The sequence below is a fragment of the Symsagittifera roscoffensis genome, chromosome 10 (assembly GCF_963678635.1).
Source record: "Symsagittifera roscoffensis chromosome 10, txSymRosc1.1, whole genome shotgun sequence".
Classification (NCBI taxonomy): Eukaryota; Metazoa; Xenacoelomorpha; order Acoela; family Convolutidae; genus Symsagittifera; species Symsagittifera roscoffensis.
In genome coordinates, this window is record NC_087071.1 from 38,518,018 (window position 1) to 38,530,731 (window position 12,714).

Below are 12,714 nucleotides of genomic sequence, written 5' to 3' on the forward strand. Positions count from 1 at the left end.
AATTTAACTAAAATCTACAATTTTTTCGTCAACCTCATCACCTTAGAGTTGGTTAAATTTTTATTGGTGCTCTGACTTTTTATAAAACTCGAATATTTAATCTGTAGATTCTAAAAATGAGATGATTCTTGAAGTTTATGAATAATGACGTCAATTTCTCTGGTTGAAATAATCTACAACTTTTTTGTTCGATAAAAATTTAAGTGTAATGACGTCATTTTCTCAGGTGGAATCTCTTTTTTTGCCGGAATAATTCAAAAGACATTTTCTTAGCTCTCTCGAGAATTATGTCAGACTCTCGGATTGGCTTATTTTCAATTAATTTTACTTATGACATTTGAAAATTTGTTAAAAAAAATCATGTCAAAGGTAAATTTTTTCCAGTTTGATCGTTTCTAACTTATCAAATGCGCAAAAAACTCTCTCAGGAAATTTTGCAAGCTGCTTAAAAAAATTCGAAATCTTTTTTCAAATTGTAAAAATTGTTTTGAAATTTTCACAAGTGTGCGAAAATATCTAAAAATTTGTTTTGGTGAAATACATATTTTTTCTCGGTTTTTTTGAAAATTATGCAAAATCTTAAAGTAATTTCTCAAATGAGTTAAACGAAAAACGCAAATTTTAATGTAAGAAACATGTTGACTTTTTGTTTAGAAAACTTCTATTTTGATGAATTTCATCGCTATTCCCTATGTTAGTTCATTGGTTTTCTATAGTTTCTGACATACAAAAAGTGGTTTTCTAAAGGAATAAATTTTGAACAAGAATGTCATAAAGATTAATAATTAACTGTGCAAGGAAATATCATTTTTTTCGACAAAAAGAGAAATTTGTTTCACTTTTTCAACAGCATACAAAAAATGTTTCATTTCTTAAAGCAAAATATGAAAAGTTTTTCACTTTTTTTTGACAAAATGCAAAAACTCTTTCACTTTTTTTTCCTAAAATTGCAAAAAAAAAATCACTTTTTTCTACAAAATGCGGACAAGGTTTAAATTTTTTTGACAGGATGCGGAAAGTGTTCCACTTTGTTCGACAAGATGCAGAAACTATTTCTTTTTTTAAAAAAAGTTTGATGCACCGAACAATCAGGTATTTTTTTAATTGTTTACAAATTATTGATTTTTCTCAAAAAATGTATGCAAAAAATACTCAAGATTCTGAAAATGAGTGCAAACTCGGAGTTCTAATTTATGTTGTATTCTAATTGTATGTTAATGATTTACCCTGAACTTCTCATCTACTCTCATAATTAAAATGAAATTGAAAAAACTAATCAACTACAAAGAACGAAGTAACTATCAAAAACCAAGTATATAAACAAAAACAATCAATCAAAGAGCTGTCCAGCAGCAGAGAGGTTCTGGAGGTTCTCTATAGACTGCAGAACTGGACGACGTTGTAGTGTTTTTTGTGGAGCTGGAGGTGTCAATGTTTCCGAGAAGCCCTCATCTTCATCTATTGTGATGGTGTTTTCGGCTGATTCTGCTTCCTCCCAAGGAAAGAGGAAGTCGTCGTCTGATTGAGCCGCAAATCTAGAGTCAGGAGTGTCGGGGTAATTCATTCCCACGTGCACAGCCCATTCCTTCATCAATTGCATTTCTCCAAGTTGGTTCTCCGTCATGTATACTTGCATCATAAAATGTTCGTTGAAATCTCTCGCATCACTTCCACCATGTGCCAGTCTTAGATGGGGATGTCCATTCGTGCCAGAAAAACTCCAGAGACTATTTCTCGCACATGAATTTGCACTAGATCAGGCCAATATTCTACAGAGTAAATGAGGTTGCTGTTTTGCACTGAGAAGATCATTTTGAGCAATAAGTTGAGTAAAAGAATAAAACAAGAATGATTTAGAGCTGAGAGGGGATAACTGACGGAAAAAAGTTGAAATTAGGGTATTTAGAGCTGGGAGAGGAAGTTGACGGTAGTTTAGTTGGAAATCAAATGAGTTTTAGTTAGGAGTGAGGGGTATTTTCAACTCGAATGTGTGGGTTTAACCAATAAGAATTGATTTTCCATATTTGGTTTGTATTTGTGTCCAATCAAATTGCAGCATTTTTTGTGAAAGTTCCATAAAAAAGTCGTGTCCAATCAGAAACAATGTTCCAATTTAGATACTTTTCACACATTGTCGTTTCCAATCACAAAAAAGTTCATTTTTGTTCTTGTTATCGTATTCAATCGGAGGACCCTTTAAGGACTTAACTCTTCAAATAAGTAAAGGTATACATAAAAGCAATCGGAAAAACAAAATGACGAAAAATTTGTGTGCAGTAAAAATAAGAAGTTTTGCCGATGTAAGCAACAATAGAAAGAAAATTAGAACAAGTAGCATTACCACAACTTTTTCATCAAGTTATTTTTCTGTATGTAATCAATGAGAAAATGCTGATGTTTGAGTAGATGGTCAAGTTCTTGGATTTCAATGTAAATTTGAAAGGTTAACCCAAAGTTGATGAGTTTTTCAAAGCAAATCTCTGGAAATCTGATTCCAAACAGCAGGATGTCAAGCAGGATTTTGAGCTTTGAGTATCCTTATAGAAATGAAGAAATAAAGAACTTTGCTGGTTTTTTTTTCACAAATTCGGGCATCGAGTAGGGGATAAAAGGAGTCTTTGATATATTTTTGTAACATTCAAATTTTCGAAAATAAACAATTTTTTTTTCTTGTGAAGTGTAATTCAGCCGTAAGTTTAAAGCTTTGATACGCAATATGTGTATAAAAGTAAACTCCTTGATTGTGATTGAATAAAAATCCCTGAACAGACCTTTACTTAGTCAGTGAACTATATTTTGGACAGCGTAAACATCCAAAAAAATGTGAAAAAAGTAAGAGTCAACGTCTAAATTATCAATGAGAAAATCAAGGGTAAACTTTTCTTTTTCTTGTAGAGTAACTAGAGGAAATTCAAATGTTTTTTGATGGACATTTTTCGAAAAAAGGTAAAGGTTGTTTAAAAAGTAATGAATAGTTCATTTTTAGAAACTGCTGGAATCTGATTGGTTGACATCGGAAAAACAGGGATACTAAAACATAAGTCAATTCTGATTGGTTGATTTTCCCTAAACAACCGTAAGAAAAACTTAATCCTTTCTGATTTTCTTCAGTTTAAAAGCAATCCCTCTATACTTTTTACAACTACTTGAAATTCTTTTCAAATATTTTCAACAATTCAAGGTAATTATAAATAGTCTAATATTTCTTGGGACATTTTAAATCTCCCACTTTGATATTTACCTATATATAGTACTAATTTCTTTATATTGAGACTTATTAGTTCTCCATTTTTTGGATGCCGTCGATAAAAAGAAACGAGAAAGTGCATTGTGGGGACTGTGGAGACAAGTATGTTAGGCCGCATGCAGCTCGACACCGCAAAAGCTGTCAAGCAGGGATTTTTTCTTGTCCTGGTTGTAAGTTTTTCACTTACAATAAGCAAGAAATGAATTATCACGTGCCCAAGAAGCATGCTCCTTCAACTTCCAAGCAATCAATGGTTTGCTCGTCTTGCGAGAAGGAGTTTCTGAGTTACTTTTCTCACCAACAACATCGGAGAAAAGAAAACGGAGCGAAACAAAGGATACGAAGTGATTCGGTGGTAGACTTGAACAAGATTGTGGAATATGAAGGGGAAGATGGAGAGAAACTCAGAGAGGAGTTGAGCGCTTGTCAGTTTTTCCTGGTGGATATTGAGATGTAGAATTGGAGACATAAGGTATTCAAAATTCAAATGTCATAGTTTGATACCAAAGTCATCAACGAGAAGCTTGAAGAAGTATTCAATAAGCTCGATTCCGCTGCAAAAATCAGTATCGCTCTTGGATTTGTTTTTCGTAATGTCAAAATGAGAGAATATTGCTATTACAACGCAAAAGAGAACAATCATTTGTTCGACTAATTGCATTTACGGTGTACGAAAGCGGATTTGATTACAACCCAGGTAAAATTTGAAAAATTTGATATCGTGAAGCAATGCATTCAAGAACGACAGAACACAAAGTGGAGGTTCAAGTTGATCTCAATTGTCACAATTTTTGCTGAAATACTAAAAAAAATCCCAATATGATTTCCGGACTCTGTATTACCCGAACCTTACTGCAAAACCATTCTGTAAACTGTCTTTTATCGGACAAAGATAAACAACCATACAAAGATCATCTTTGCCTTTTCCGTGAATTAACAATGTACTCGCATGGCCATAGTAACCTCGATGCTCATGCATCTCAGCTGTTTTTTAGAATTTGTGTCAAAATCTAGATACGATCCGAAGAAATTTCGTGGTGTGTCAATCGATGATCTTACTCTCGTAGAGGGCATAGTTGAACGCAACATATTCATTTACGATTTTGACATTCAAAAATGAGAGTATGTAGAAGAATTAGCCAGGCAAAGTATTGGTAATTTTGAAAAAAAAATCGTGAATTCTTAAGGTTTAACAGCCAGATCAGTCACACAAATGAAACTGATTATTTCTTCAAGTGCTTTCCATATCCCAGCTGTGACTGTTTCATTAACGATCAGACAACTTCAACAGACATCTCATATTTTGTAAAGATCGACTGGGACACATTTATCCAAAGAATAAAAAACACTTCGAGAAACGCTATTTCAAAAGTTGGAAAGTTTCAATATCCCAGTTTCGAAATATAACACACCACTCAACAACCCAGCTATTTTCGATTTTGATTCGATATGTGCTTCATCAGATGAACTGAAAGCTACCCAAACAACAACCTGGATTGGAAAATAGTTTCCAATTTCTTTATCAATATCCTCGAACCTGATAGATGAACCAATTTTTCTTTATAACAAGGATCCGCAAAATTTTTTTATCGTTTTTGTAAAGAAACTTAATTTTTTGGCTGAGAAACGTAATCGCGAATTGAGAACTGAATTTCGAGTTGTTGATAGAGTAGTGAATGAGCGGATGTCGAAAACTTTCCGAGAGTTGAAAGAAAGATGTCGAAATCATGCAACTGAAAATATTTTGAGTATGCAGTTGATTGTAGACCGGACACAGAGGAAATTGATATGTCAACCCAGTTTTTGAGAACGCAGAAAAATCAGCTGATTCATTTGAAACGAAATCTGGAGAGTTATGTTACCACGTTACCTGTATTTGGACTTAACAGCAAAAGATGTTATCTGAACTTGATCGAGAGCTATCTGATTCCTACTTAATCAATGATAAAGAAGCTGGACCAATGGTTATCAAAGAGGCTAACGATTTCATATCCTTCAAATATGGAGACATACAGTTTCTCGATATCATGAATTTTTTGGGTGGAGAAACATCTCTAGACTCCTTTCTTAAAGCCTACAAAGCCAGTGAGACAAAAGGTTTATGCCTTTTGAGTGGTTTTACAGTGCGGACAAGCTCGAGAACGAAGAATTATCTCCATACGAAGCCTTTTTCAGTAAACTGAGAAACAGCAATCATTTTGATAAAGACTTTAAGGATTATCAGAACTTGAGATCAAGTGGACTTGATGAGCAGCAGGCACTAAAGAAGCTTCATATCAAGGCAGTACCCGCATCTGGATGGGATAATCACAAATATTCACAGTAGATTTGGCAGAAACATGGAATACGTACATTTAAAGATTTTTTGCAGTGCTACAACAACAAAGATGTTGTTCCAATCCTTGATGCAAAGCAGAAAAGGGTTCAGTTTTATCATCTGAAAAACATTGATATGTTAAAACTTGGATGTATTCTTCCAAATCTGGCAAATATTCGTCCGCACAAATAAACCAATGAAAAAATCTACCCATTTTGCGAAAGTGATTAAAATTTGTGCGAGAAAATAAGAAAGGTTATGACGAGTGAACCCTTATTTGTGTTTACGCGAAAAGTTGTTGTGGACAACACCTTTATCAGGGATTCATCAAATGTTGGAGTTGATGCGAGCCAGCTCTATCCCTATTCAATTTGTCAAGATATGCCAACAGGATTGTCAACACGATGGGAGTTTCATTCCGATATGCAAAAATTCAAGGCTAGATTTAACAGATTTTGCCATTTTGAGAACATGGTTATGTCTTACTATCAAGAAACAAGACCAGAATGCAGAATTGAGAGCTTCCACACATCTGGAAATAAAACAAACTGCCCGTTTCAATGTAGATGGATATTGCGATCACTGAAAAACAGAGTTTGAAGCTATGGGATGCTCTTACCACTTCTGAGCCTACCAGGAGACTCACCCCTCACTGAGCGATGAAGATATTGAGAGAGGAACTAAAAGGAGATAGATGGATGACTGAGACGTGAGTATATTTGGGAAAAAGGATACGAATTCGAAGATGTGGGAATGTGAGTGGTGACAAAACTTCAATACGAACAGAAAAAAAAAGAATTATTTCTGACACAACTTTCCCAATAAAAGATATCTCTCTATTGATTTTTTATTGGACCAAATAAGAGATGGATCCTTTTATGGCTTTTTTCAGTGTGACTTAGTTGTTCTAGATAAAGTGAAAGCTAAATTTGCTAACTTTCCTCCAATTTTCAAAAACAGTGAAGTTGGAAGAAATGATATTGGGGAAGATATGCAAAACAATTCCCTTGAAAATGATCTTCCTAAGCATCCTCAGCGAATGCTAATATTTAGGTTCAAACTAGAAACTGTTTTCATCATTACTCCTCTCTTCAATTTCTATATGGAACTTAGTTTACAGTGTACAAAAGTTTACCGCTTGTACAGTACTTCCTCGAAAACGCTTCAACAACTTTATTCAGTCAGTTGCTGATGCTAGAAGGGAAGCAGATGAGAATTTTTTATACAGTGTTGCTGCAGAGACTATGAAGCTTTTAGGTAATTCATCCTACGGATGAACAATGGATAGATCGAGTCATACGATCACAAAGTATTCGAATGATGAGAAAACACATAGAGAAATTAATGAACCACTCTTCAAACGACTGAACACTGTTCAAAAAAACTTGTACGAGATTGAGTTACAAAAGTCAACAATTGAATAGAAAGAACCCATAATTGTCGGATTTTTCATTCTGCAGTGTGCAAAGCTGAAAATTCTTGAGCTTTTATTACAATTTTTTCTTCTAGAGCGGATTCAAAAACAATTTTTTTTCCCACGAACATGTTGTAGAGCTCACAAAAAACGTGATAAATTGAAACCTGGACAGTTTAAAGAAGAATTTAGGCGTATGGAGATGCTATGCTTATGTAGCAAGACTTATTGTTGCTATGACAACAAATCAGAAAAGATGAAAGTTAGCAGTTAAGGATTGAATAAAAAAAATTCTAGCGAATTTGGCGATGGCCCTATCAAAAATTACAGGAAAATACTCGACAGAGCAATCAATCATATGGTTGCTACATACGAGCAAACAAAGAAGGGATTGAGTTACTTTTACCCGAAAAGACAAGTTCAGGACGACGGAGTACGCATAAAACCTTTAAACTTGAAATAACTGATAGTGTAATAGCACTCAATTCAATTTTGATTAAATAACGGTAAACTTGTGTAAAATGAATATATGAAGCAGCGATTTATTCATTTATTTTTCTGATTTTTTTTGTCGAAATTTTGTTCGGTTGTAGTATAGCTTAGGTAATTTTCTCATAGTTTCAAACAAATCAAACAAGAGTCAAAACATAATAGGGCTAATTTAGATTGCATTCTAATTGTTTTTTAATGATTTACGCTGAAATTCTCATCTACTCTCATAATTAAAATGAAATTGAATAAATTAATTAACTACAAAGAACGAAGTAACTATCAAAAAACAATTGTAAAATTAAATACATTTATTCAAAGAGCTGTCGAGCAGCAAAGGACTTCTGGAGGTTCTCTGTAGAACGCAGAACTGGACGAGGTTGTAGCGTTTTTGTGGAGCTGGAGGTGTCATTGTTGCCGTGAAGCCCACATCTTCATCTATTGTGATGGGGTTTTCGGCTGATTCTGCTTCCTCCCAAGGAAAGAGGAAGTCGTCGACTAATTGAGACGAATATCTAGAGTCAGGAGTGTCGGGTAGTTCATTCCCACGTGCGCAGCCACTTCCTCCAGCATTTGCATTTCTCCAAGTTGGTTCTCCGTCATGGATACTTGCATCATAAGATGTTCGTTGAAATCTCTCGCATCAATTCCACCATGTGCCAGACTTGGATTGGGATGTTCATTCGTACCAGAAAAACTCCAGAGACTGTTTCTCGTATATGAATTTGTACAAGATCAGGCAAATATTCTACAGAGTAAATTAGGTTACTATTTTGCACTGAGATTATCATTTTGAGCAATTCGTTGAGTAAAATAGTAAAAACAAGAATGATTTAGAGCTGAGAGGGGATAGCTGATGGAAGAAAGTTGAAATAAGGGTATTTAGAGCTGGGAGAGGAAGTTGACGGTAGTTTAGTTGGAAATCAAATGAATTTTAGTTAGGAGTGAGGGGTACCTTCAACTCGAATGTGTGGGTTTAATCAATCAGAATTGATTTTCCATAATTGATTTGTAGTTGTGTCCAATCAGATTTCAGCTTCCTTTTGTGAAAATTCCAAAAACAAAATCGTGTACAATCGGAAACAAAGTTCCAATTTAGGTTCTTTTCACACATTGTCGTTTCCAATCACAGAAACGTTCATTTTGTTCTAGTCATTGTATTCAATCAGAGGACCCTTTTAAGGACTTAAATCTTCAAATAAGTAAAAATTTACACAAAAGCAATCGCAAAAACAAAATGACGAAAAATTTTATGCGGTAAAAATAAGAAGTTTTGTCGATGTAACTAACAATAGAAAGAAAACTAGAAAAAGTAGCATTTCCACAAATTTTTCATCAAGTTAGTTAATTTTTTTGTATGTAATCAATGAGAAAATGCCGATTTTTGAGTAGATGGTCAATTTCTTTGATTTTGATATAAATTTGAAAAATTAACTCAAAGTTGATGAGTTTTTCAAGGCAAATTTTTGGAAATCTGATTCCAAACCTGGTCAAGCAGGATTTTGAGCTTTAAGTATCCTTATAGAAATGAAGGAATAAAGAACTTTGCTGATTTTTTTTTCACAAATTCGGGCATCGAGTAGGGGATAAAAGGAGTCTTTGATATATTTTTGATTACACTCAAATTCTCGAGAATAAACAAAATTTCTTTCCTTGTGAAGTGTAATTCAGCCATAAGTTTAAGGCTTTGATACGCAACATGTGGATCAAAAGTAAACTCTTTGGTTGTGATTGAGTAAGTTTCCCTAAACAGACCTTTACTTAGTCAGTGAACTCTATTTTGGACAACGTAAACGTCCAAAAAATTGTGCAAAAAGTAAGAGTCAACGTCTAATTCATCAATGAGAAAATGGAGAGTAAGCTTTTTTTTTCTTGTAGAGTAACTCGAGGAGATTCAAATGTTTTTTATGGACATTATCCAAAAAAAGTTTAAGGTTGTTTTAAAAGTAATGAATAGTTCACTTTTAGAAACTGCTGGAATCTGATTGGTTGACATCGAAAAAACAGGGATACTAAAACATAACTCAATTCTGATGGGTTGATTTTCCCTAAAAAACCGTAAATAAAACTTATTTCTTTCTGATTTTCTTTAGTTTAAAAGCAATCGCTCTATACATTTTATAACTGCTTGAATTTCTTTTCAAATGTATTCTTTCAAATGTAGTCTTCCAATCTTTGTAGTTTTTGGATGTGTTCGTCCAAATCTGGCAAATATTTGTCCGCACAAATCAACCAATGCAAAAAATCTACCAAATTTTCGAAAGTGATTAAGATTTGTGCGAGAAAATTAGAGAGGATATGACGGATGAACCATCAATTGTGTTTACGCGAAAAGTTTTTGTGGACAAAACATTTATCAGGGATTTGTCAAATGGTTACAAATCAATCGTTGGAATTGATGCGAGCCAGCTCTATCCGTTTTCAATGTGTCAAGATATGCCGGAAGGATTGTCAAAAAGATGGGAGTTTCATTCCGATATGCAAAAATTCAAGGCTAGACTTAAGCGATCTCGCAATTTTGAGAACATGGTCATGTCTTACTATCAAGAAACAAGACTGGAATGCAGAACTGAGAGCTTCTACACATCTGGAAATAAAACAAACTGCCCGTTTCAATGTAGATGGATATTGCGATCACTGAAAAACAGAGTTTGAAGCTATGGGATGCTGTTACCACTTCTGAACCTACCAGGAGACTCACCCCTCACTGAGCGATGAAGATATTGAGAGAGCAAATAAAAGGAGATAGATGGATAACTTGAAACGTGAGTATATTTGCGAAAAAGGATACAAATTCGAAGAGATGTGGGAATGTGAGTGGTGGTAAAACTTCAAAACGAACGAAAAAAAAAATGAACCATTTCTGACCCAATTTTCAGAACAAGAGACCTCTATTTACTGATTCTTTATTGGAAAAAATAAGAGATGGTTCCCTTTATGGCTATATTCAGTGTGACTTAGTTGTTCTAGATGAACTGAAAGCTAAATTTACTAACTTTCCTCCAATTTTCAAAACACCTTAGTTGGAAGAAATGATATTGGGGAAGATATGCAAAATTATGCCATTGAAACTGATCTTCTTAAGCATCCCCAGTGAATGCTAATATCTAGTTTCAAACTAGAAAATGGTTCCATCATTACCCCTCTCTTCAATTTCTTTGTACAGTACTTCCCTCGAAAACGCTTCAACAAGTTTGTTCAGTCAGTTGCTGATGCTAGAAGGGAAGCAGATGAGAACCTTTTATACGGTGTTGTTGCAGAAACTATGAAGCTTTTAGGTAATTCGTCGTACGGTTACCAAACAATGGATAGATCGAGACATACGATCACAAAGTATTCGAATGATGAGAAAACAAATAGAGAAACTAATGAACCACTCTTCAAACGACTGAAAACTGTTCAGAAAAACTTGTACGAGATTGAATTACTAAAGTCAACAATTGAGCACAAAGAACATAATTGTCGGATTTTTCATTCTGCAGTTTGCAAAGTTGAGAATGCTTGAGCTTTTTTTCTACAATTTTTTCTTCTGGAGCGGATTCAAAAACAATTTTTTTTCCACGAACATGTTGTAGCGCTCACAAGAAACTTGATAAACCAAACTTAAAGAAGAATGGCGTATGGAGATGCTATGCTTATGTAGCAAGACTTATTGTTGCTATGACAACAAATCAGAAAAGTTGAAAGTTAGCAGCTAAGGATTGAATAACAACGTTCTAGAGGAATTCGGCGATGGTCCTTTGGAAAAATACAGAAAAGTACTCGATAAAGCAATCAAATTGATTTCAACAAGCAGAGAGTTTAGAAGCATTAGTCATATGATTGCTACATACGGGCAAACAAAGAAGGGATTTACCCGAAAAGACAAGTTCAGGACGAAGGAATATACATAAAACCTTTGAACTTGTACATAGCTGATAGTGTAATAGCATTCAATTCAGTATTGATTAACTAACTGTAAACGTTTGGTAAAATGATTATATGAAGCAGTGATTTATGTACTTAATTTTTTGATTTTTTTCTCGAAGTTTTGTTCGGTTTCAGTATAGCTTTAAATAAATTTCTCACAGTTTCAAACATATAAAACCATAGTCAAAACATATAATTCGTAGAATTAAGCTAAGAAAAAGCAAGTATGGGCAAAGTCGAGCTCCAAAAAGTTTGGGCGTGGAAAAAAATTTCTGAAACTTACAAAAACACTGAAACCTTACCATCTTAATACATTAGGAAACCTTTTCCCTATCTTGATACATAGTAAATCTATTCCTTATCTTAATAAAAAGGTTGGTGGCGGGATGCTCTTTTCCCTGTTTTAATACGTGGGTTCACCACCCAAAAACCTCCCTCCCCCTCCCCTGATTGCCTCTCTCTTCTACTACTCCTATGTAAATGCCATCTGGACTCGTTGGCTCCGTGAGTACGTACCAATGCTTAACACACGAGCGAAATGGTTTTCTTCTCCAGAAACACACTTGAAAACTGGAGATCTCGTTTGCTTGATTGAGGACAAAAGTCCAAGAGGCCATTACCGAATGAGTCAAGTCATTGAACTACTGTAACGACGGCATAGCGCGGTCCGCCGTAATTAGATCGGCAACCGGCGAGTACACCCGTCCGATCGTGAAACTCGCAACCGTTCTTGCTCCTTTGGGGTTGGAAGATGTTGCCGCGGCTAATTATGCGTCTGTTTTTATAATGGAGTCATTTCATTAGAACTTTTTGGGTCAGTATTTTGCAAAAATGTTACTTAAAACTAAGAAAGCCCTTTAACCTTAGGAACTAAAACTTGAACTAAATTAACTCTTGTTTCGGTTTTTGCTTAAAATTGTTTATAGGCCGTAGTTTCAGAATTTTTTTTTCTATCCAGTCTCATTTTATTGCGATATTATATTGAAATGTTCACAAAATCTTCAGTTTGAAGATGGTTGTTCAAATGCCCATATTCCGCAGCTGCTAAATAATCGTGAAAACCTATGAATGAAAAAGAATTGTTCGAAATATTGGGATAAAGGTTACCAAATTTCTGTAAACTCTGAATTCAAATGTTTTTTTGAGTTTTACCCGACCGTCCTTATTGTCATAGGAATACTCATTATATCTTTCTATCATCGAAATTATCTCACCTGTTTTTTGCAGTTGCTACGTATTACGTTTCATAAAATATTTCGTCTAAGTTTACACCCCTTTACTTTAACCCTTCCCCCCGTTTAATCCCATCCCTGCCAGTTCACCAACTCCCTTATGATT